Source organism: Doryrhamphus excisus, chromosome 2 (genome assembly GCF_030265055.1).
Source record: "Doryrhamphus excisus isolate RoL2022-K1 chromosome 2, RoL_Dexc_1.0, whole genome shotgun sequence".
Lineage (NCBI taxonomy): Eukaryota > Metazoa > Chordata > Actinopteri > Syngnathiformes > Syngnathidae > Doryrhamphus > Doryrhamphus excisus.
Window position 1 is genome coordinate 22,552,725 of NC_080467.1, and position 21,158 is coordinate 22,573,882.

General features: G+C 48.1%; 11 non-coding genes and 6 pseudogenes across 11 annotated transcripts; all 17 read right to left on the reverse strand.

Annotated features, from left to right (window-relative positions):
• Positions 1-91: 91 nt before the first annotated feature.
• On the reverse strand, positions 92-210 carry LOC131121587 (5S ribosomal RNA). The gene has a single exon (XR_009128090.1). It is a non-coding gene; the product is annotated as a 5S ribosomal RNA (ribosomal RNA).
• A 112-nt stretch (positions 211-322) lies between these two features.
• LOC131123796 (5S ribosomal RNA) lies at positions 323-431 on the reverse strand (annotated as a pseudogene).
• Positions 432-542: 111 nt separating this feature from the next.
• On the reverse strand, positions 543-661 carry LOC131121432 (5S ribosomal RNA). Its single transcript, XR_009127941.1, has one exon. It is a non-coding gene; the product is annotated as a 5S ribosomal RNA (ribosomal RNA).
• A 112-nt stretch (positions 662-773) lies between these two features.
• LOC131120776 (5S ribosomal RNA) lies at positions 774-892 on the reverse strand. Its single transcript, XR_009127321.1, has one exon. It is a non-coding gene; the product is annotated as a 5S ribosomal RNA (ribosomal RNA).
• Positions 893-6,841: 5,949 nt separating this feature from the next.
• Positions 6,842-6,950, reverse strand: LOC131122011 (5S ribosomal RNA; annotated as a pseudogene).
• A 112-nt stretch (positions 6,951-7,062) lies between these two features.
• Positions 7,063-7,181, reverse strand: LOC131121749 (5S ribosomal RNA). The gene has a single exon (XR_009128245.1). It is a non-coding gene; the product is annotated as a 5S ribosomal RNA (ribosomal RNA).
• A 112-nt stretch (positions 7,182-7,293) lies between these two features.
• On the reverse strand, positions 7,294-7,412 carry LOC131122164 (5S ribosomal RNA). Its single transcript, XR_009128553.1, has one exon. It is a non-coding gene; the product is annotated as a 5S ribosomal RNA (ribosomal RNA).
• Positions 7,413-7,524: 112 nt separating this feature from the next.
• LOC131123541 (5S ribosomal RNA) lies at positions 7,525-7,633 on the reverse strand (annotated as a pseudogene).
• A 111-nt stretch (positions 7,634-7,744) lies between these two features.
• Positions 7,745-7,863, reverse strand: LOC131122961 (5S ribosomal RNA; annotated as a pseudogene).
• A 112-nt stretch (positions 7,864-7,975) lies between these two features.
• On the reverse strand, positions 7,976-8,094 carry LOC131121892 (5S ribosomal RNA). Its single transcript, XR_009128388.1, has one exon. It is a non-coding gene; the product is annotated as a 5S ribosomal RNA (ribosomal RNA).
• A 111-nt stretch (positions 8,095-8,205) lies between these two features.
• On the reverse strand, positions 8,206-8,314 carry LOC131122004 (5S ribosomal RNA; annotated as a pseudogene).
• Positions 8,315-8,426: 112 nt separating this feature from the next.
• LOC131122324 (5S ribosomal RNA) lies at positions 8,427-8,535 on the reverse strand (annotated as a pseudogene).
• A 112-nt stretch (positions 8,536-8,647) lies between these two features.
• LOC131120883 (5S ribosomal RNA) lies at positions 8,648-8,766 on the reverse strand. The gene has a single exon (XR_009127427.1). It is a non-coding gene; the product is annotated as a 5S ribosomal RNA (ribosomal RNA).
• A 112-nt stretch (positions 8,767-8,878) lies between these two features.
• On the reverse strand, positions 8,879-8,997 carry LOC131121461 (5S ribosomal RNA). Its single transcript, XR_009127970.1, has one exon. It is a non-coding gene; the product is annotated as a 5S ribosomal RNA (ribosomal RNA).
• Positions 8,998-9,108: 111 nt separating this feature from the next.
• Positions 9,109-9,227, reverse strand: LOC131122189 (5S ribosomal RNA). The gene has a single exon (XR_009128576.1). It is a non-coding gene; the product is annotated as a 5S ribosomal RNA (ribosomal RNA).
• Positions 9,228-9,339: 112 nt separating this feature from the next.
• LOC131123173 (5S ribosomal RNA) lies at positions 9,340-9,458 on the reverse strand. Its single transcript, XR_009128695.1, has one exon. It is a non-coding gene; the product is annotated as a 5S ribosomal RNA (ribosomal RNA).
• Positions 9,459-9,570: 112 nt separating this feature from the next.
• On the reverse strand, positions 9,571-9,689 carry LOC131120376 (5S ribosomal RNA). The gene has a single exon (XR_009126932.1). It is a non-coding gene; the product is annotated as a 5S ribosomal RNA (ribosomal RNA).
• Positions 9,690-21,158: the final 11,469 nt, after the last annotated feature.

A 21,158-nucleotide genomic window follows, 5' to 3' on the forward strand; every position in this document is an offset into this window, starting at 1 on the left:
CCTATTTGAAGGCGACGCAGGCCAAACTAGACTCCAGCAAAAAGTGTAAAACAGCGCCCTCTGCTGTCAGGCAAGAGCAGAAACCATTAAAAGCTTACAGCACCTGGTATTTCCAGGCGGTCTCCCATCCAAGTACTAACCAGGCCCGCCCCTGCTTAGCTTCCGAGATCAGATGAGATCGGGCGTTTTCAGGGGAGTATGGCCATAAAATTCCAGGTCAACTGAAAAGATCCTATTTGAAGGCGACGCAGGCCAAACTGGACTCCAGCAAAAAGTGTCAAACAGCGCCCTCTGCTGTCAGGCAAGAGCAGAAACCATAAAAAGCTTACAGCACCTGGTATTCCCAGGCTGTCTCCCATCCAACTACTAACCAGGCCCGCCCCTGCTTAGCTTCCGAGATCGGGGGTTTTCAGGGTAGTATGGCTGTAAGCTGCCAGGGCAACTGAAAAGATCCTATTTGAAGGCGACGCAGGCCAAACTAGACTCCAGCAAAAAGTGTCAAACAGCGCCCTCTGCTGTCAGGCAAGAGCAGAAACCATAAAGGCTTACAGCACCTGGTATTCCGAGGCAGTCTCCCATCCAAGTATTAACCAGGCCCGCCCCTGCTTAGCTTCCGAGATCGGACGAGATCGGGCGTTTTCAGGGTAGTATGGCCGTAAGCTGCCAGGTCGACTAAAAAGATCCTATTTGAAGGTGACGCAGGCCAAACTAGACTCCAGCAAAAAGTGTCAAACAGCGCCCTCTGCTGTCAGGCAAGAGCAGAAACCATAAAAAGCTTACAGCACCTGGTATTCCCAGGCGGTCTCCCATCCAAGTACTAACCAGGCCCGCCCCTGCTTAGCTTCCGAGATCAGACGAGATCGGCCGTTTTCAGGGTAGTATGGCTGTAAGCTGCCAGGGCATCTGAAAATATCCTATTTAAAGGCGACGCAGGTCAAACTAGACTCCAACAAAAAGTGTCAAACAGCGCCCTCTGCTGTCAGGCAAGAGCAGAAACCATAAAGGCTTACAGCACCTGGTATTTCCAGGCGGTCTCCCATGCAAGTACTAACCAGGCCCGCCCCTGCTTAGCTTCCGAGATCGGACGAGATCGGGCGTTTTTTTTTTTTTTTTTTTTTTTATTATTGAACATACCACAGTACGTCACAGATATGCATACATCAACATACTATATACACAATTATTCCATTCTTTCCTGTTATTACACGTCCACATTAACAACTCTCAGTCCAGGCACAGCCTGTTTGTCCAAGATTTTTCTTTTTTATTTTTATTTTTATTTATTTATTTATTTTTTCCCCTCCTATATGTTGAACACAATTTTGTTATTGTCTGCTATCAAGATCAGACCGCTCCCTTCTACGAAGGAGCTCTCGAACTTTTCTTGGTCAGCGGTCCGGCATAATGACACATCCCTCCTTACAATAGCTTCAAAATATGTCCAAACGGGTATTTTTTTTTTCGAACTTTGCAAGGTTCCGCCTCATCCAGATAGCGTACCTGGCGTGACTCAACATGAAGTTCCATAGGTTGATGTTCACCCCTTGCTGGCCTCCTCTGTGGCCAAGCAGGAGTTCTTCCTTCCATCTCACGGTTCGGGTGAAGTCGCTTTTCCAATTCCTCTCCATTGTACCTTTTAGTCTGTCCACAAATACATTCAGTTCTTTACAGTTCACAAATAAGTGCAGCAGGCTTTCCACCTCGCTGCCGCACACATTACACTCCCTTCCTACGTTTTTATTGATTTGGTGTATTACTTCGTTTGTGTATATCCTATTATGTTTTATTTTGAAGTCCAGGTCGGCGCATTCCTGATTGTTGTATTTACAGTTTCCCATCATCCATATGTCCTGTCCTTTTATGTGGCTGAACACTTTCGGCCAGAGGAGCTCAGCGGTTGGCCTTTTAAAGACCTTGCTCACAAGGGCCCAATAGAGTGTTTTCACTGTGCATGTTTTTATGTTGATCTCTTTTTCTTTGGTTTTTAGCATAATTCCAGGTAGCTCATCTGTTTCTTTACCTGTTTCTTGGCTATTTATGTGCCTTTGCCAAACTTTTGGGATGGCCATCTTTATTTTATTGTATTCGTTCTTTATTGTTCTTTCCGGTATTTCATCGTCATATTCGTGTACACTGTCTATAATGGCTTGCTCCCTCAGGAAGCCCGGTATGACCTCATATACAAAGTCTTTAATTTGTCTTAGTCCTGCTGAAAAGAAGACTTTGTTATCCAGTACTTTTCCTTCCTTTACGATCTGGGGGTTTTGAAAGACCGGCTGGCTCATCACTTTGTTTTTTTTGTGGTTTGTGTACGCAAAGTCATGCACAAGCCTACCCCAGGCCTCCATGACTTCTTTAAAGAAGGTGGGGGTGCCCTCGTGCAGCCTCCCTCTCAGGTCCATCAGTAGGCTGTATTGCCCACACCGTCCATATTTGAAGAGGGTCTCTCGGAAGAAGGGCTTCCACCCACAGTCTGTTTCTCCCTGCAAATATTTTATCACCATCCTGGTTCTGATTGCCGCTTTTTTGGTCTGTAAGTCCACCAGTTTTAGCCCGCCCTCTTTATACTGTCCTATCAGGGTTTTTTGTGCAATGCGCACGCCTTTCCCCTCCCACAGGAAGTCGCATATGGTTCTCTCTGCTTCGGCCGCTGCCCACTGGGGCAGGCTCACCACTCCCAGGGCATATACCAGTTTGGACATTAACAGAGAGTTTATGATGACCACCCTCCCTTTTAGGGTCAGCTTTCGTGCTCTCCATCTGTTTACGGTCTGTTTGATCTTGTTTAAGGTTCCCGTCCATGTCAAGTTGGTCACTTGTTTGTCGTTTGCGCCTATATATATGCCGATGATCTTTATGCAGTCTTGTGCCTCCTTAAACGGCAGATCGCATTTCTGTCCCTCAAAGTTGCCGATGTATAAAATCTCGGACTTGTCCATATTAATTTTTGCGCCCGCTGCCCTCCCGTATTTTTCCACGCATCCCATTGCATTGCGCACATCCTCGGCGTCTTTCAGAGTCAGGGTTGTGTCATCCGCGTATTGTTGGATGACGCTCCGCCCTCCTCCCGGTATCGCCACTCCCTTTATTTCTCCGGTGGTTTTTATGAGAGCGGCGAGGGGTTCTACCGCAATGGTGAATAGCGGGGCGGATAGCGGGCAGCCTTGTCTCACCGATCTCGTCAGGGGGAAGGTGTCTGTCATTGTGCCATTTATTTTCACGCAACTTCTCGCCTGCCCGTACAGCAGCTGCAGCCATCGTAGCATCCTTTTGCCCACCCCTAATTTTTGCATCGTCTTCCATATGAAAGGGTGCTCCACCCTGTCGAAGGCTTTATTTAAGTCTAGGCTGATCACTATCCCGCTTTCTTCCTTCATGTGTTCCACCACGTTTTGCACTGTTCTCACTGTGTCTGTGATATCTCTTCCCGGCACACTGTACGCCTGGGTGGGTGAGATAATTTCTTTTAAGACTCCTTTTAGCCTGTTTGCTAACACTTTGGCGAGTATTTTATAATCCACATTTAGCAGGCTTATTGGCCTGTAGTTCTCTAGTTTTTCCCTGTCGCCTTTTTTGTGGATGAGGGTGATGATGCCCGTGGCCATAGAGGTCGGCATCTCTCCCCTCTCCTCCATGCGTTGGTATACTTTGTGCAGCATGGGTGCCAGCGTAACGGTGAATGCTTTGTACAGTTCGGCCGTAAGGCCGTCGCTTCCGGGACTTTTGCGGGGCTGCAGTTCTTTAATTGCTTTTTCTATATCCGCTATGCGTATGTCTCTTTCACAGGCGCGTCTTCCGGCCTCGGTCACCTTTGCGGTGACTCTTTCTATGATCTCATCTGCGCTTTGTTCGTTGATTTGGCCTCCTGTGAAGAGGTCTGCATAGTAGTCTCTCGTGATTTCGAGGATTTCAACGAAATCTGAGGTTGTTTGGCCCCTTTTGTCTTCTAGTTGTTTTATGTACATTTTCCTCTGTTTTTCTTTCTCAAGGTTTAAGAAGAAGCTGGTGTACTTTTCGCCCTTTGCTGCCCAAAGCGCTTTACTTCTGATGATTGCGCCTTCGCACCTTTCTTTTTCGTATACGGCCATTTCCTTTTTTAATTGGATGTATTTTTCGATGTTATATTGTGGTATTTCTTCTATCTTTTTTTCCTCTATTGCTATTTTGCTTTCCAGCATTACTCTGTTTTCGTTGTCTATTTGCTTTTTCCGTTTGGCAAATTTTATGCTCTGCTTTTTGATGAAAGTCTTTATCGTCTCCCATCCTTGGATGGCATCGTCCTCCATCAACTCCTGCACAAGTTCACTTTGGAGCAGGGTGGTTATCTTATTTTTGTATGCCGGGTCTTGTACTAGCGAGGAGTTGAGGCACCAGGTTCCCCCGCCCTCCCCCTCCCCTTTGGGCCCTAAGGTTAATGTCATGATAGCGTGGTCGCTTAATTCTGTAAACTCCCACTTCAGTTCGCGTACATGTCCTATAATTTCTTCCTTTGCAATACACAGGTCTATTCTACTCTGTTTCAGTTTTTTCCGCACTACCTGTTTTCTTGTATACCCTCTTTTGTTGGGGTTGTCGTTCCTCCACACGTCAACAAGGTTTTTGTCTTTTAGCAGGCTGAGTAGGGCTGCTCGGGAGACATCGGGTTTGAAGGTGGAGGCGCTGCAAGCGTCCATCCTGGTGCAGCGTACGTTAAAGTCCCCTACCAGCAGCGTGTTTGGTATGCATAAGGGGCCCAGCCATTCGAAGAAAGCCTTCCTTTCGATTTCATTATTCGATGCGTAGATGTTTATCAGCCTGTATTTTATTTTGGCCCGCATGAAGTCTACAATTAGCGCTCTTCCTTCGCTGTTTGTTTGTATTTGGACCGCATTTTCAACGCAGTGCTCTTTTAGGAGTATGGCTACGCCGCATGACTTTTGTGTCTTGTTGTTAACGAATATCGGCCCTGTCCATCTCTTTCGTATTTCCGGGAGGAGTTCGTTTGTCCATCTTGTCTCTTGCAAGCATACTATGTCCGCGTCTAGTCTGTGTAGTGCTCTTTCAAGTTTGTTCATATTTCTGACGCCGTTTATGTTTAAATTTGAAATTGTCACGGCATTCATTATCTTTTGTGGGTGGGAATTATCTACCTTACATTCTATACAGTTTTCTCTCTTTTTTCCTCTTGTAACTTTTAAGCTGTTGGATCTCCATTTCATCCGGGCTCGAAAGGTCGCCCATTTCCTCCCACCTGCCTGTGGCTTCGTCGCCCCCGTCGTCGTCCCTCGCCGTGCTGGGGCCTGCTTTTGCTCCGTCGTTCCCTGTTTCCGCTTTTGTCACCGCTCCCGCCGTTCTCCTCGTCTTCGTCGCTGGTGTCGTCGTCGTCGTCGCTGCCGCCTCGGCCGCCGTCGTCGTCATCGCTGCTGCCTCAGTCGTCGTCGTCGCTGCCGCCTCAGCCGCCGCCGTCGTCGCTGCCGCCTAAGCCGCCTCAGCCGCCGCCGTTGTCGCTGCCGCCTCAGCCGCCTCAGCCGCCGCCGTTGTCGCTGCCGCCTCAGCCGCCGCCGCTGCCGCCTCAGCCTCAGCCGCCTCAGCCTCAGCCGCCGCCTCCTCCGCCACCGTCTCTGTCACCGCAGCCGCCGTCGCTGTCACCGCAGCTGCCGTTGCTGCTGTCATCTTCGTCGCCGCTGCCACCTCCATTGGCGTTGGCATCCTCTCCATTCTCTTTTCCTCTCCTTCACTTAGCACTGTAGCTGCCGGCGTTTCCATGTCTCTCTCCAGCGCTCCCTCAACCAGCATCTCCGCCTCTGCTGTCAAGCCGCCCCCCAGCACCGCCTCAGCCTGCATCGGCAATGGGCCGCGATCGCCCCTTTCATTCTCCTCACACTCTCTGGTGTAGTGGCCTTGCTCGCCACATTTAAAGCACTTAAACTCCGGGCAATCTCGGATAATGTGGCCAGGCTGGATGCACAATCTGCATACCTTCCTCTGGCGGTCGTGTAGCACCCGAAAGTGTTCTTCCCCCTCGAGGGTCTCAAACTTAGTTGCAAATGGTAGGGAGCGGACTTTTTCGTTGAAGCGCACCTTCCGTCTGCAATGTCGGTGCCTGGCCACATGCGCCTTCTGATGGTGGACACTGCCTGAACTCCCCATTCCTCCAGCTTCTTCAGGATCACCTCATCTTCAATGTACACTGGAAGGCCAAGGAACAAGACGACGAGCTCATCATTACGAATTTCTGACGCTATAATCTTATTGGTCTTCAATGTGATGCCGTCCAGCAGACGGTCCTTTCCTTTTTTGTCTTCTGTAGTAACTTCGAATTTTGTCAGGGATTTTTGGCGGCATCCCACCACTCCTCCACATTCTTCTCTAATTTTCTTACATATCTCCATCATCGTTACTTTTTCCTGTCCTACTACTTCCACTGCCACTGTTAATTGTCTTTCATACTTGTTGTCTGCATTTGTTGTCTCGTCCACGCTTTTCTTCTCTGCTCGCTCCATTTTCCCTCTTATAGGCCCCGGCATCATTTGACACCCACCCCCCCCCAGCCGCGGTTGGTGGTGGTGGGGGCGTGGGGTTGCTTTGTACAAATATTACGTTTTAGGCGGAAATTTGGCTAAAAATCTTCAAAAGAAATCGGAAGACAGGGAGTACACACTCAGGGTTGCCTCTTGTTTGCTCACACTCTCACCTGCACTCAATCACCAATCAGTGATCGGGCGTTTTCAGGGTAGTATGGCCGTAAGCTGCCAGGTCAACTGAAAAGATCCTATTTGAAGGCGATGCAGGCCAAACTAGACTCCAGCAAAAAGTGTCAAACAGCGCCCTCTGCTGTCAGGCAAGAGCAGAAACCATAAAAAGCTTACAGCACCTGGTATTCCCAGGCGGTCTCCCATCCAAGTACTAACCAGGCCCGGCCCTGCTTAGCTTCCGAGATCGGGCGTTTTCAGGGTAGTATGGCCGTAAGCTGCCAGGTCAACTGAAAAGATCCTATTTGAAGGCGACGCAGGCCAAACTAGACTCCAGCAAAAAGTGTCAAACAGCGCCCTCTGCTGTCAGGCAAGAGCAGAAACCATAAAAAGCTTACAGCAACTGGTATTCCCAGGCGGTCTCCCATCCAAGTACTAACCATGCCCGCCCCTGCTTAGCTTCCAAGATCGGACGAGATCGGGCGTTTTCAGGGTAGTATGGCCGTAAGCTGCCAGGGCAGCTGAAAAGATCCTATTTGAAGGCAACGCAGGCCAAACTAGACTCCAGCAAAAAGTGTCAAACAGCGCCCTCTGCTGTCAGGCAAGAACAGAAACCATAAAAAGCTTACAGCACCTGGTATTTCCAGGCGGTCTCCCATCCAAGTACTAACCAGGCCTGCCCCTGCTTAGCTTCCTAGATCAGACGAGATCGGGCGTTTTCAGGGGAGTATGGCCGTAAAATTCCAGGTCAACTGAAAAGATCCTATTTGAAGGCGACGCAGGCCAAACTAGACTCCAGCAAAAAGTGTCAAACAGCGCCCTCTGCTGTCAGGCAAGAGCAGAAACCATTAAAAGCTTACAGCACCTGGTATTCCCAGGCTGTCTCCCATCCAAGTACTAACCAGGCCCGCCCCTGCTTAGCTTCCGAGATCGGGGGTTTTCAGGGTAGTATGGCTGTAAGCTGCCAGGGCAACTGAAAAGATCCTATTTGAAGGCGACGCAGGCCAAACTAGACTCCAGCAAAAAGTGTCAAACAGCGCCCTTTGCTGTCAGGCAAGAGCAGAAACCATAAAGGCTTACAGCACCTGGTATTCCGAGGCAGTCTCCCATCCAAGTACTAACCAGGCCCGCCTCTGCTTAGCTTGCGAGATCGGACGAGATTGGGCGTTTTCAGGGTAGTATGGCCGTAAGCTGCCAGGTCGACTAAAAAGATCCTATTTGAAGGTGACGCAAGCCAAACTAGACTCCAGCAAAAAGTGTCAAACAGCGCCCTCTGCTGTCAGGCAAGAGCAGAAACCATAAAAAGCTTACAGCACCTGGTATTCCCAGGCGGTCTCCCATCCAAGTACTAACCAGGCCCGCCCCTGCTTAGCTTCCGAGATCGGACGAGATCGGGCGTTTTCAGGGTAGTATGGCCGTAAGCTGCCAGGTCGACTAAAAAGATCCTATTTGAAGGTGACGCAGGCCAAACTAGACTCCAGCAAAAAGTGTCAAACAGCGCCCTCTGCTGTCAGGCAAGAGCAGAAACCATAAAGGCTTACAGCACCTGGTATTCCCAGGCGGTCTCCCATCCAAGTACTAACCAGGCCTGCCCCTGCTTAGCTTCCGAGATCGGGCGTTTTCAGGGTAGTATGGCCGTAAGCTGCCAGGTCAACTGAAAAGATCCTCTTTGAAGGCGATGCAGGCCAAACTAGAATCCAGCAAAAAGTGTCAAAGAGCGCCCTCTGCTGTCAGGCAAGAGCAGAAACCATAAAAAGCTTACAGCACCTGGTATTCCCAGGCGGTCTCCCATCCAAGTACTAACCAGGCCCGCCCCTGCTTAGCTTCCGAGATCGGGCGTTTTCAGGGTAGTATGGCCGTAAGCTGCCAGGTCAACTGAAAAGATCCTATTTGAAGGCGACGCAGGCCAAACTAGACTCCAGCAAAAAGTGTCAAACAGCGCCCTCTGCTGTCAGGCAAGAGCAGAAACCATAAAAAGCTTACAGCACCTGGTATTCCCAGGCGGTCTCCCATCCAAGTACTAACCAGGCCCGCCCCTGCTTAGCTTCCGAGATCGGACGAGATCATGCGTTTTCAGGGTAGTATGGCCGTAAGCTGCCAGGGCGACTGAAAAGATCCTATTTGAAGGCGACGCAGGCCAAACTAGACTCCAGCAAAAAGTGTCAAACAGCGCCCTCTGCTGTCAGGCAAGAGCAGAAACCATAAAAAGCTTACAGCACCTGGTATTCCCAGGCGGTCTCCCATCCAAGTACTAACCATGCCCGCCCCTGCTTAGCTTCCAAGATCAGACGAGATCAGGTGTTTTCAGGGTAGTATGGCTGTAAGCTACCAGGGCAACTGAAAAGATCCTATTTGAAGGCGACGCAGGCCAAACTAGACTCCAGCAAAAAGTGTCAAACAGCGCCCTCTGCTGTCAGGCAAGAGCAGAAACCATAAAGGCTTACAGCACCATGTATTCCGAGGCAGTCTCCCATCCAAGTACTAACCAGGCCCGCCCCTGTTTAGCTTCCGAGATCGGACGAGATCAGGCGTTTTCAGGGTAGTATGGCCGTAAGCTGCCAGGTCGACTAAAAAGATCCTATTTGAAGGTGACGCAGGCCAAACTAGAATCCAGCAAAAAGTGTCAAACAGCGCCCTCTGCTGTCAGGCAAGAGCAGAAACCATAAAAAGCTTACAGCACCTGGTATTCCCAGGCGGTCTCCCATCCAAGTACTAACCAGGCCCGCCCCTGCTTAGCTTCCGAGATCGGACGAGATCGGGTGTTTTCAGGGTAGTATGGCCGTAAGTTGCCAGGTCAACTGAAAATATCCTATTTGAAGGTGACGCAGGCCAAACTAGACTCTGGCAAAAAGTGTCAAACAGCGCCCTTTGCTGTCAGGCAAGAGCAGAAACCATATAAAGCTTACAGCACCTGGTATTCCCAGGCGGTCTCCCATCCAAGAACTAACCAGGCCCACCCCTGCTTAGCTTCCGAGATCGGACGAGATCGGGCGTTTTCAGGGTAGTATGGCCGTAAGCTGCCAGATCAGTCACCCTTTACCAAAGCCTTCTGGCAAAAAAGGGACCAAGCTTAGTCTGACATTTCTCATCAAGAAAAAAATGGACAGGCCAATGCATACTTCTGCCCAGGTGTTGTGGACATTCTTTTGAGGAAATACTTGGGCTTCTTTCCTCTCTGGAGTGGAATTGCACTGGGCGATCTTAAAAGATACGATAAGACTGTCAAAAAAACTAATCAAACCAAAAAAAGCAGAGAAACCAACTGTTATGTGGAGATGTGGTTTGGGCTGGTAAAAAACTCTGTTTTACAGAGAAGAAGGCATTTAAGACCAGCGGAATTTGTGAACATCATGTACAGTGCACTGCAGGGACGGTATGTGGAACATCTAAACGAGCACAACTTACCAATAGAAATACTGTACAGAGAAAAAGACTCTCATTTAATGCCAGAGGATGACCATCAGGAGGCCTGGAATAAACGCAGCAGTACTGCTAAGTCTGCCAGGTCAAAGTATTTCAAAAACACAACCGAGGAAAGAAACCGAGGCACAGGTAAGCTTTTTTCAATGCAAGCCAATGTAAATCTATGTAATTATTATGGGTCACTTGACATTTAACAAATCCTTGATGATATTTTTTGCTGGGTGTCATTGGCTAAGGAAGTAGAGCTAGTCAGTCATCCAGAAACTGGAATATTGGCGGTTCGATCCTTGCTCCCTCCACCCAGTAGTCGCTCTTGTGTCCCCTGACAAAGATACTTCACCCACCTTGTCTCCAGAGCGGCCCACACTGGTGTATGAATGTGAATGAATGTTTCTTGGTGGTCGAAGAGGCCATAGGCGTAAATTGGAAACCATTTTTCCAGCAGTGTACTACAGGGCAGCTGTGGCTACGGATGTTGATTCCACCACTTGTGTGTAACTGAGGAGTGAATGGATAATGGCTTTACTTCATTGTGAAGCACTTTGAGTATCTTGTAAAAAGGTATGGTTCTAATTAATATTAACCCTTCCTTCACCTTGTTTATTAAAACATTTTTGAAATAAGGAAGCTTGGCCACGTCAAGGGGTTTTCATGAGACCGTTACTGCATGTTGTGGGGGGTTTGGCAGTTTAACTGTCACTTGCGGCCCTGACTTGTGTGTTTGCTGTCTGTTCATCCATCTTGTAATGTATTGGCATGGTGGTGTTGTGGCGCAACCCCGGGATGCGAGGAATGACACTCGATTGCAGGCAAGCACAGAACAGGGCAACACAAAAACATGGCATTGACACAGGAGCGCAGGTGGATAACGTGCAACTAAGAGATAAACTGGAGATTGCCTTGGTCTGGACGGAAACAGGATGACATGGAGCAGAAGCGGGATGCGTCTTTTCCACCAGACACTGACGAAGCAGCAGAAGAGGCAAATTGTGCCTTCTGGCTTGCTGCAGTGAGCCCTGCGTCTTGACCAACAAGAAAGGGAGCAGATTGTGCTTCCTCTAACGCACAGCAGATGGCACCATCTGGTGAAGGGGTGTCACACAGTATGTTGATACAATATGTTACCTATTCTCCCTAGTCCTCTCCCTAGTCCTCTCCCTAGTCCTCTCCCTAGTGCTCAGTGTAGTTGCATGTAGGTGTACACAGATATTTTTTGAAGTCGTTGCTCAGTTATTTGTGTAATGATTTCAGTTTGTTCATGTGGAACAAAAAACAGTGTACCTGTTAGATCCGAGTGGATATGCTGCAGAAAAGAAGGCGTCAAAAATGGCTGCAAACAAAACTAAAGTAAATATTTATGCTTACAACTCACATTATGTAAAATAATACATGTTTTTCCAGGGAATACCTGCACATGAGAAGGGTGCGCCACAAAGCAAAAGACTGGATTGATATTGATTGGGAAGGGGCGGTGATGAAACATCCACTGCAAAAGGATTTCCATCAGCAGTTGTGGTGTCATCGTAGCCAAGGTAATTTACGGGATACAATTGAGCATAATTGGACTTGAAACCTACTCTATTAACAAAATTATGTCTAGCTGGCAAAGGAAATTATTCAGACGTTTCTAAGGATCCCCAATATAATGTTTTCTACAACGACAGACAGCATGAGAACTGAAAGAAAAACAATGGCCCTTGAACTTCTGCAGGGATCAGGTAGCTAATAGGTCATCAATTTATAAGGTACATTTTTAATGCACTCATTGAAAATATAATGATTTTGTAGTTTTCCAAATGGATTCCTGGTGTGTGATCTGTGCCTCCAAAGACCCACCTACATCTACTGCTGCCACAGCTACATAGACTGTGAAGAGTGATACTGGTTGTGTAAGATTGATAATGCAGAATGACATTACATTTACAGGACATTAATTGTTGATTTTGACAGTTTCATTTTTTCCCATTATGACAGATTTAATGTGACATATGTGACCGGTGGTTTCACGGGGAATGCGTTGGAATAAAAATTGACGATCTCAAGAAAGCGGAAGATAATCACTGGCTTTGTCCTCTGTGCCAATAAAAGTTGATGTTGGCAGAACATTGTGTTTTAAGTGTTTTTGTGTCTTGTCCAGCCTTTACGGCAGATCTAGATACCCCTCCATGCTAAACAGATTTACTATGCCAGGGAAAAGTGTAAGCTACAATTACCATGTTACATAAAACTGTCATGATCTGTGTTGTTGCTCTGCTGCCTCCTGCTGCCTCTTCTCTTTTAGTACACCTTGATTGGCAGCAGGCGGGCTTCTTCTGCACACCAGAGCCCAATAGCCCTGGGATTACTTATCATCCCTGCTCCTAGCTGCAAACCACCAGATTGGGACAATCTGGTGAAAGCAACGCTTTGACCCCTCACTTTCTGGCTTTTACCTGTATTGTACTGAGTACCTGCCCGCTGGTTTCTGCATCCGTGTTTTTGGTTCCAGCACCTAACGCGTCATTTTCCTGAATCCCTTTAACTACAGTGTTTTTGTTTTAACTTGGACTGCTCCTTGAGTAGGCTGCACTGTGTCGAGTGGTTAGTGTGCAGGCCACACAGCTAGGAAACTTGAGTTCTATTCCACCTTCTGTGTGGAGTTTGCATGATCTCCCCGTGCATGTGTGGGTTTTTCTCTGGTCACTTCGGTTTCCTCCCCCATTCCAAAAACATGCTAGGTTAATTGGCCACTCCAAATTGGCCATAGGTATGAATGTGAGTGTGAATGGTTGTTTGTCTATATGTGCCCTGGGATTGGCTGGCCACCAGTCCAGGGTGTATTCCCTAACACAGCTGGGATAGTCTCCAGCATGCACGCGACCCTTGTGAGGATAAGCAGTAGAAAATTAATGAAAGAATGAATGCTCCCTGAGTTGTGCTTTTGTTGCAACTTTGCCTCATTGTTTGGACACCTCTTGTTCTATGTATCGACTTCTATCCACTTCCGATGCAGAGAACCTACTCCATGCATTTGTCATGTCTCACCTCTATTACTGTGTGCTGCTTGTGCTGCTTTCTGGTCTTCCAATGTCTAGTTTGTAAAGCTTGCCGTTAGTACCTTCAGGTACGACCACGCTACCATTTGAGCAACAATGCCCCAACAAGGACAAGAAAGAAGAATGCGGGCTCGAGAGCCTTTTCCATTGGGGCTCCAGCATTGTGGAATGCCCTAACTGCTGATACTAGAGCTGTTACCTCAGTGGAAATGTTAAAGTCTCAACTCAAGACTTATTTGTACACTTTAGCATTTAGTTAATAGTATTCCCGGCCTGATTGACTGCCACTCCTATTGTACCATCATAAGAGTCCTACTGATACAAAGTGGTTTGGAGGTCAAGGATCCTGACCTGGGCGCTATTGGTATTTATGTAAACATTTTTTTATATAAAATCTTGGGAAAGTTTAGTAGCAAAGCAGAAATGCCTGTATGGTACTAGCAGACAATTCCTACAAAGTGGTTTGGAGGTCAAAGGTCACATGACCTGGAAGCTATTGATAATGATTTGTGTAAAAAAAATTCATCAATAATCCTAGTAAGGTAAGTAGCAAAGCAAAAAGGCGTGTATGGTGCTAGCAGACAATTCCTACTGATACAAAGCAGTTTGGAGGTGAAAGGTTACATGACCTGGAAGCTATTGATAATAGTTTATTTCAAAACATTATATAAAATACTAGCAAAGTTGAGTAGCAAAGCAATAAGGCCTGTACGGTACTAACAGACAAGTCCAACTGATACAAAGTCGTTTGGAGGTCAAGGGTCACATGACCTGGAAGCTATTGATAATAGTTCATTTCAAAAAATTACATAAAATCTTAGGAAAGTTGAGTAGCAAAGCAAAAAACCATGTACGGTACTAACAGACAAGTCCAACTGATACAAAGTGGTTTGGAGGTCACGGGTCATATGACCTGGAAGCTATTGATAATAGTTCATATAAAAAATGCATATAAAATCTGAGGAAAGTTGAGTAGCAAAGCAAAAAGGTGTGTATGGTAGTAGCACATAATTCCTACTGATACAAAGTGGTTTGGAGGTCAAAGGTCACATGACCTGGAAGCTATTGATAATATTTCATTTAAAAAAAATTATATAAAATCCTAGCAAAGTTGAGTAGCAAAGCAATAAGACCTGTACGGTACTAACAGACAAGTCCAACTGATACAAAGTAGTTTGGAGGTCAAGGGTCATATGACCTTGAAGCTATTGATAATATTTAATTTCCAAATATTATATAAAATCCCAGAAAAGTTGAGTCGCAAAGCAAAAAGGCATGTATGGTACTAGCAGACAAGTCCAACTGATACAAAGTAGTTTGGAGGTCAAGGGTCATATGACCTTGAAGCTATTGATAATATTTAATTTCCAAATATTATATAAAATCCCAGAAAAGTTGAGTCGCAAAGCAAAAAGGCATGTATGGTACTAGCAAACAATTCCTACTGATACAAAGTGGTTTGGAGGTCAAAGGTCACATTATATGGACGCTATTGATAATATTTAATTTCAAAAAATTATATAAAATCCCAGCAAAGTTGAGTAGCAAGCAAAAAGGCGTGTATGGTACTAGCAGACAATTCCTACTGATTCAAAGTGGTTTGGAGGTCAAAGGTCACATGACCTGGAAGCTATTGATAATAGTTCATTTCAAAAAATTACATAAAATCTTAGGAAAGTTGAGTAGCAAAGCAAAAAACCATGTACGGTACTAACAGACAAGTCCAACTGATACAAAGTGGTTTGGAGGTCAAGGGTCATATGACCTGGAAGCTATTGATAATAGTTCATTTCAAAAAATTACATAAAATCCTAGCAAAGTTGAGTAGAAAAGCAATAAGGCGTGTACGGTACTAGCAGATAAGTCCAACTGATACAAAGTGGTTTGGAGGTCAAGGGTCGTATGACCTGGAAGCTATTGATAATGATTTGTGTAAAAAATTCATCAAAAATCCTAGTAAAGATGTAATGGCCACAGAAGTTCATCAGCTGAGGTAGTGGGGTCCATCAGTGCGGCATTTCCACTGTTTTCCATCCAAGCATATTGTCACTCATCTACTTTTACACACAGCATAACACACAGCATAATACATTTGCATACATAAACCGGAGTTATGTCAGCTTCCAGCCAGCAGGTGTCAGACGAGGACGACAGAGTGGACGGGGCTGAAACAGCCCAGGACCTGACACCGCTCCTTGAGCCTTGCCGACATGTCACCTACAGGCATAGCCACACAGCAGTCACTGAACTGTCCAGCCTGTTGGGGTCCATGTATTTGGACCAGCCAGATCAGGACGCCGCACAGGCTGATGAGGGCGATGACGAAACAGGGCTGTACACTCAGCACACTCAGTCAAGAGAAGGGGCTTAGAGCGGCAATGGAGACGATGACGGCAGAATTAAAGGCATATGTGGACACCAAGCTACAACATTTTGATCAAGTTGTGGTAGCCTGCTTGAAACGCCGAGATGCAAGGTGGGACGAAGCGCTTAAGAAGACCCTGACCAAGAGTCGCCTGCCCTGGAGACCTGCTAGTTTCTCCACCCCTGCACCTCCAGCGTCAGGCAGCAACCAGCCGCCCGCCATCGATGCCACCTTTCCCATTCCGCCGGCTGTCACAGCGAGGATGGAGTTTCCCCAGTTTGGAGAGTCCAGGAGTTCTGCTGATGTAACAGAATTCATTGAGCAATGTGAGAACTTCCTGGCTCTCAGGCCTCTGAGTGATGCCGAACTGGTGGGAACCCTCAATGCAGTCCTAAAGGGACCTGCACGAAGCTGGTGGTTGGCTGCCCGCAGTAAAATAACATGCTGGGCTACCTTCAAGCAGTCCTTTCTTGAGGCTTTTTTACCCACCGACTACCAATCTGAGATCGAAGAGCAGCTCCGTTCCAATGTGCAAACCCCCAATCAGTGTCTGCGTGACTTTGCGTATGATTACCGCGCCCTGTGCCTGAAATGGAGACCCGACATGGAGGAAGAGGAAATCGTGCGGCGCATACTCGGTGCCTGTAACCCAAGGCTGGCCAGCGTGTTGCGGGGTATCGTATCCACAGTGGACCAGATGGTTAAGGTTGTCTCCCTGATCGAGAGGGACTGGAGCAACACCAAAGACTATTGGAGTCGTGTACAACAGGCTAACCCAGTGAAAAGGCCGGGCAAGAAGGCGGAGCAGGGGTCAAGCCAAAGCACAGCAGCTGACCTCACCTTTGCAGTGGGAGAAAAAGCCCTTTTGGTCGTGCCTGTAAGCCTGCGAGGTTCGCATGGGGATGCAGTCCTTGACTCAGGGTGCTCCTACTCCCTGATGAGTCACTCCTTGTGGAAGGCAATAAGAAGGAGGGGGAAATCCTAGAGCCAAGCGGAATTCCAAGGTTCATCATGGCCAATGGGCAAGAGAAAAGGGCACTTGGAAAAGCCACCCTGCTCCTCACCCTGCAGGACTTCCACGGCACTCTGGTAGTACATGTGATGCCTGACAACCATTTGTGTATGCCGCTGCTCCTAGGTCGTGACTCAAACCTCATCTCCGCAAGTATGCTATGTCAGGTGGGAAAGAGTTTAGGTTTCTCAACAAAACCCGAGATAAACTACACTGGAATCATACTCAATCTTCTGTGAATTTTTACATGGCTGTTGACGAGGAGCCCAAAGGCCACCCATCCAACATTCCATTCTTTGAGGCTCAGCCCGAAGTTGTGAGGCCGCTGCTGCAGAAGTGGCCAAACGTTTGGACTGAGACCACTGGTGCCACCCGGATCATTACCCATAAAATCAGGACGGCCGATGAGGTGCCGGTGAGGCGGAGGGCTTACAGGGTGTCCTGCCAAAAACAGCAGATAATCGAAGAGCGATTGAGCCATCAACATCGCCGTGGGCATCGCCTGTAGTGCTGACTCCCCGGAAGGATGGGACACCCCGGTTCTGCTTGGATTACAGGGGCCTCAATGCTAAAACACTGCATGATGCGTACCCCATGCCCCTGGTCCATGAGATATTGGAGTCCCTGCTCGGCACCACCTATTTCAGCTCCCTGGACTTGCAGAGTGGATACTGGCAAGTGGCCATGGATGTGGAGTGCAAGCCGAAGACTGCCATGACCACCCACCTAGGCCTGTTCCAGTTCAAGGTTATGCCTTTTGGACTGCAGAACGCTGGGGCTACCTTCCAGCGGTTGATGGAGACCGTCTTGGGTGAGCTGAGAGGGAGGACCTGTTTCATGTACATTGACGACATCATTGTATTCTCGAAGACAGAGGAACATCTCCTCGACCTTGACGCTGTGTTCGAAAATTACATCAAGCCAACTTAACGCTCAACGTGAAAAAGTGCCACTTACTCCAACGCCAGCCCACCTTTTTGGGACATCTGGTTTCTCTGCTATTACTGCCTACCCGCCGCCAACCAACCTGAAAAGTCTCCAGAGGTTTCTGGGGTTGGTGGGCTGGTACCATAAATTCATCCCCAGGCTCGCTGACTTAGCAGCGCCCTTAAACCATCTAAAAAAGAAGGATGTGTCTTGGGAATGGAGCCCAAGTTGCCAAGAGGCCTTCAACCACCTCAAAGCCTTGCTGCAGTCACCGCCAGTCCTTGCACGACCCCATCCACACGTCAGTTTCCAGGTCCACTGTGACGCCAGCGATGTAGGCCTGGGAGCTGTCCTGATGCAGGGCGTGGAAGGCGAGGAACGGCCCATTGCTTTTGCCTCCAGAGCCCTCCATGGTGCGGAAGTCCGTTACTCCACTGCAGAAAAGGAATGCCTGGCTGTTGTTTGGGCTGTTGAAAGGTGGAGACACTTTCTTGTGGGGACCACCTTTGATGTATTCACACATCACAGCGCCCTCTCATGGGCATTCAACTGCCCCAAGACGTCGTCTCGGCTTACCCGGTGGACTCTGAGGCTGCAAGGTTTCTCCTTTAGGATCAATTACAAGAAAGGATGCTGCAACGTGGTGCCCGATGCCCTGTCCCGTGCACCCCAGTCATCAGAGGGGGAAGTATGTCTAGCTGTCCCAAAGAATTACTGGTCAGACCTCCCAGGTATGCTCCACATTGCGGAAGCCCAGAAAATGGATCCAACTTGCCTGGAATGTGGACCCTCGCTCGGTTGACCATCCTAAGCCGGGGCGCATCCACTATCAACTTCAGCAAGGTGTGTGGTACCGAGGAATACCATCAAAGCACGGTGGCTTCAAGTACCAACTCGTAGTGCCTGGTGCCCTGGTACCACTGTTTCTGGCCTACTTCCATAACAGCCCCTTCGGTGGCCATCTGGGGAGGACAAAGACCGTCCTAAACGTTCTGGAAGTGGCTTGGTGGCCAACGGTCCGAGGAGATGTTTGGAGCCACGTCAGTGCATGCAGTACATGTCAACAGTAAAAAGCCCTAACAGCAAGCCTGCCGGACATCTTCAGTCCCCTGAGGTCAAGGCCCCTGGGGAGATGATTGGAGTGGACTTCATGGGGCCATTTCCACTCAGCAGGGCCCGGAACTCGGTACTGATGGTAGTGGTGGACTACTTCTCAAAGTGGGTGGAGCTTTTTGCACAGAGGGATGCTAAAACCCCCAAGGTATGCCAAATCTTGAAGAACGACATTTTCACCCGATGGGGGGTTCCTAAATACATGGTGTCCGACCGTGGCCCCCAGTTCACTAGTCAGTTGATGTCCCAGTTGTGTGAAGCTTGGGGAGTGTCCCATAAGCTGACCACAGCCTACCACCCCCAAACAAACATGACTGAAAGAGTCAATCGGACCTTAAAAACAATGATTGCCTCCTTTGTGGGGAACCATCATCAAGACTGGGATGGATGGTTGCCTGAGTTCCGTCTCGCTCTCAACACCGCAGTCCACGAGACAACAGGCACCACTCCCGCCATGTTGGCCCTTGGTAGGAACTTGATGGGACCGCTGGAACGACTGGTACACAAAGCTCCATCACCACACACATCCGCATACCACACAATACACACACACACACAGTTGCACAATGAAGTGGAGAGACATGTTGGTGCGGCCAAAGCTCGACAAGCCAGATATTGTAATGCAGGTCGCAGAGATGTACACTTCGCTGTCGGGGATCTGGTCTGCGTTAGGGCACACCCACTATCCAAAGCTTCGGCAAAATTCTATGCCAAACTTGCTCCCAGATGGGTAGGCCCTGCTCGGGTAGAGAAGAAATTAGGTCCTGTAAACTATAAATGTGGTAGACATGAAGCCCTATTATGGCCCCGGTAAGCCGCTGGCTGGGGGGGGGGGGGGGGGGGGGGGTGTAATGGGCACAGAAGTCCATCAGCTGAGGTAGTGGGGTCCATAAGTGCTTCGCTACGATATACTCAGCTGTAAGAAAAACTACTGCCATGATCTGTGTACGGGGAAACAGGTACAGGACCATATATACGTGCATCATCATTGTTACCATGCATCCTCCTCATCTGCAAGAGCGACTGCAGTGAGCAGACACGCCTGTAGGTGGCGCGTATTTAAGGAGGCTCTTCCAGCACGCCGGGGTGGTTGGAGAAAGAGAAAAATTGTGACGTCACACACGCGAGGGGATGCTGAGAGCCGGCGTTTTAGCCACTGTGATGGAAAAATTTATATTTCACAGGTATAACATAGGTTACACATTGTGTGAATTACTTTAAGGCCTTTTGTAGAGCTTCAACATTTGCATCCGAGCACATCCTGCTGTCCCTTCAAAGATGGTGGCACAGCAGGAGGCTATCTGTAACCTGGGGTTAGGGACAGTGTCGGGGCAGTGTCAGAGGAGGTCATTCTTTGATCAAAGCTTTACCTTCATGGGATAAGGGGACATCAGGATGTCCCACCAAATGGCTGACCCTAGGAGGTTGTCTCGCATGGGTGTGACAAACCGTGCCAGAAGATTGGGTGTGTAGACTAACCCCCATACATGAGGGTGGCATCGGGGGAGTGACAAGAAAGTCTCTTTTCTCTTGTAATGTAATTCATTTGCATGCTATGGAGTATAAAAGTTCCCGCCAAGAGACCACTCTTGGCCAGACACCTACAGACCGCCATGCATACTGTGTGTTGTCTGACCCCTTTGTTTTGCAAAGGTAATAAAAACTGCCAGAGCTATGTATTTATTTCAGGCATTCTCTATCCTACTTAGGATGATAGAATTTTTTTCCACAACACCACGAGGGCCAACTTTGTCAAGCGACAGCTGACGGGATTTCCTTTTCCCTCCTGGCTTGAGCAATTGGACTTTGGGCAAGGTTCCGGACCCAGGGATTGGACGGAGAAGTGGATGCGCGTCCGTGAGTGGAACCGCGGCTTTCACCTCTGTTTTGTGGACAAGCACTGACTCTTCGGGAACTTTGGGACACTTGCGGGGTGGGGGGTACACTTTCGGGATTAATTTGGGTGTTTCATGGTTGTCTTTGTTGGCGGGTGGGACGTTGAGTTAGTTAGTTGGTTAGTTAGTTAGGTTGGTTGGGAGGGGATGACATGCGGGGTTGGTTTTGGTGTAATTAAACTGCCGTGGTGTGGCAACCCAACATTTTCGACAGTTTCCTTTTTTTTTCTTATAGCTGATATCCACTCCCCCCGCGACCTTCCTTTTTGCGTTGTAGCCTCGTTACCTCCATAGGAGGCCGCGATCGTTACAAAGTTGAGTAGCAAAGCAAAAAGGCGTGTATGGTACTCGCAGACAAGTCCTACTGATACAAAGTGGTTTGGAGGTCAGGGGTCTAATGACCTGGAAGCTGTTGATAATAGTTCATATAAAAAATACATATAAAATCCTAGCAGAGTTGAGTAGCAAAGTAAAAAGGCATGTATGGTACTAGGAAACCATTCCTACTGATACAAAGTGGTTTGGAGGTCAAAGATCACATGACCTGGAAGCTATTGATAATGATTTGTGTAAAAAAATAATCACGAATCCTAGTAAAGTTAAGTACCAAATCAAAAAGGTGTGTATGGTACTAACAGACAATTCCTTCTGATACAAAGTGGTTTGTAGGTCAAAGGTCATATGACCTGGAAGGTATTGATAATGACTTGTGTAACA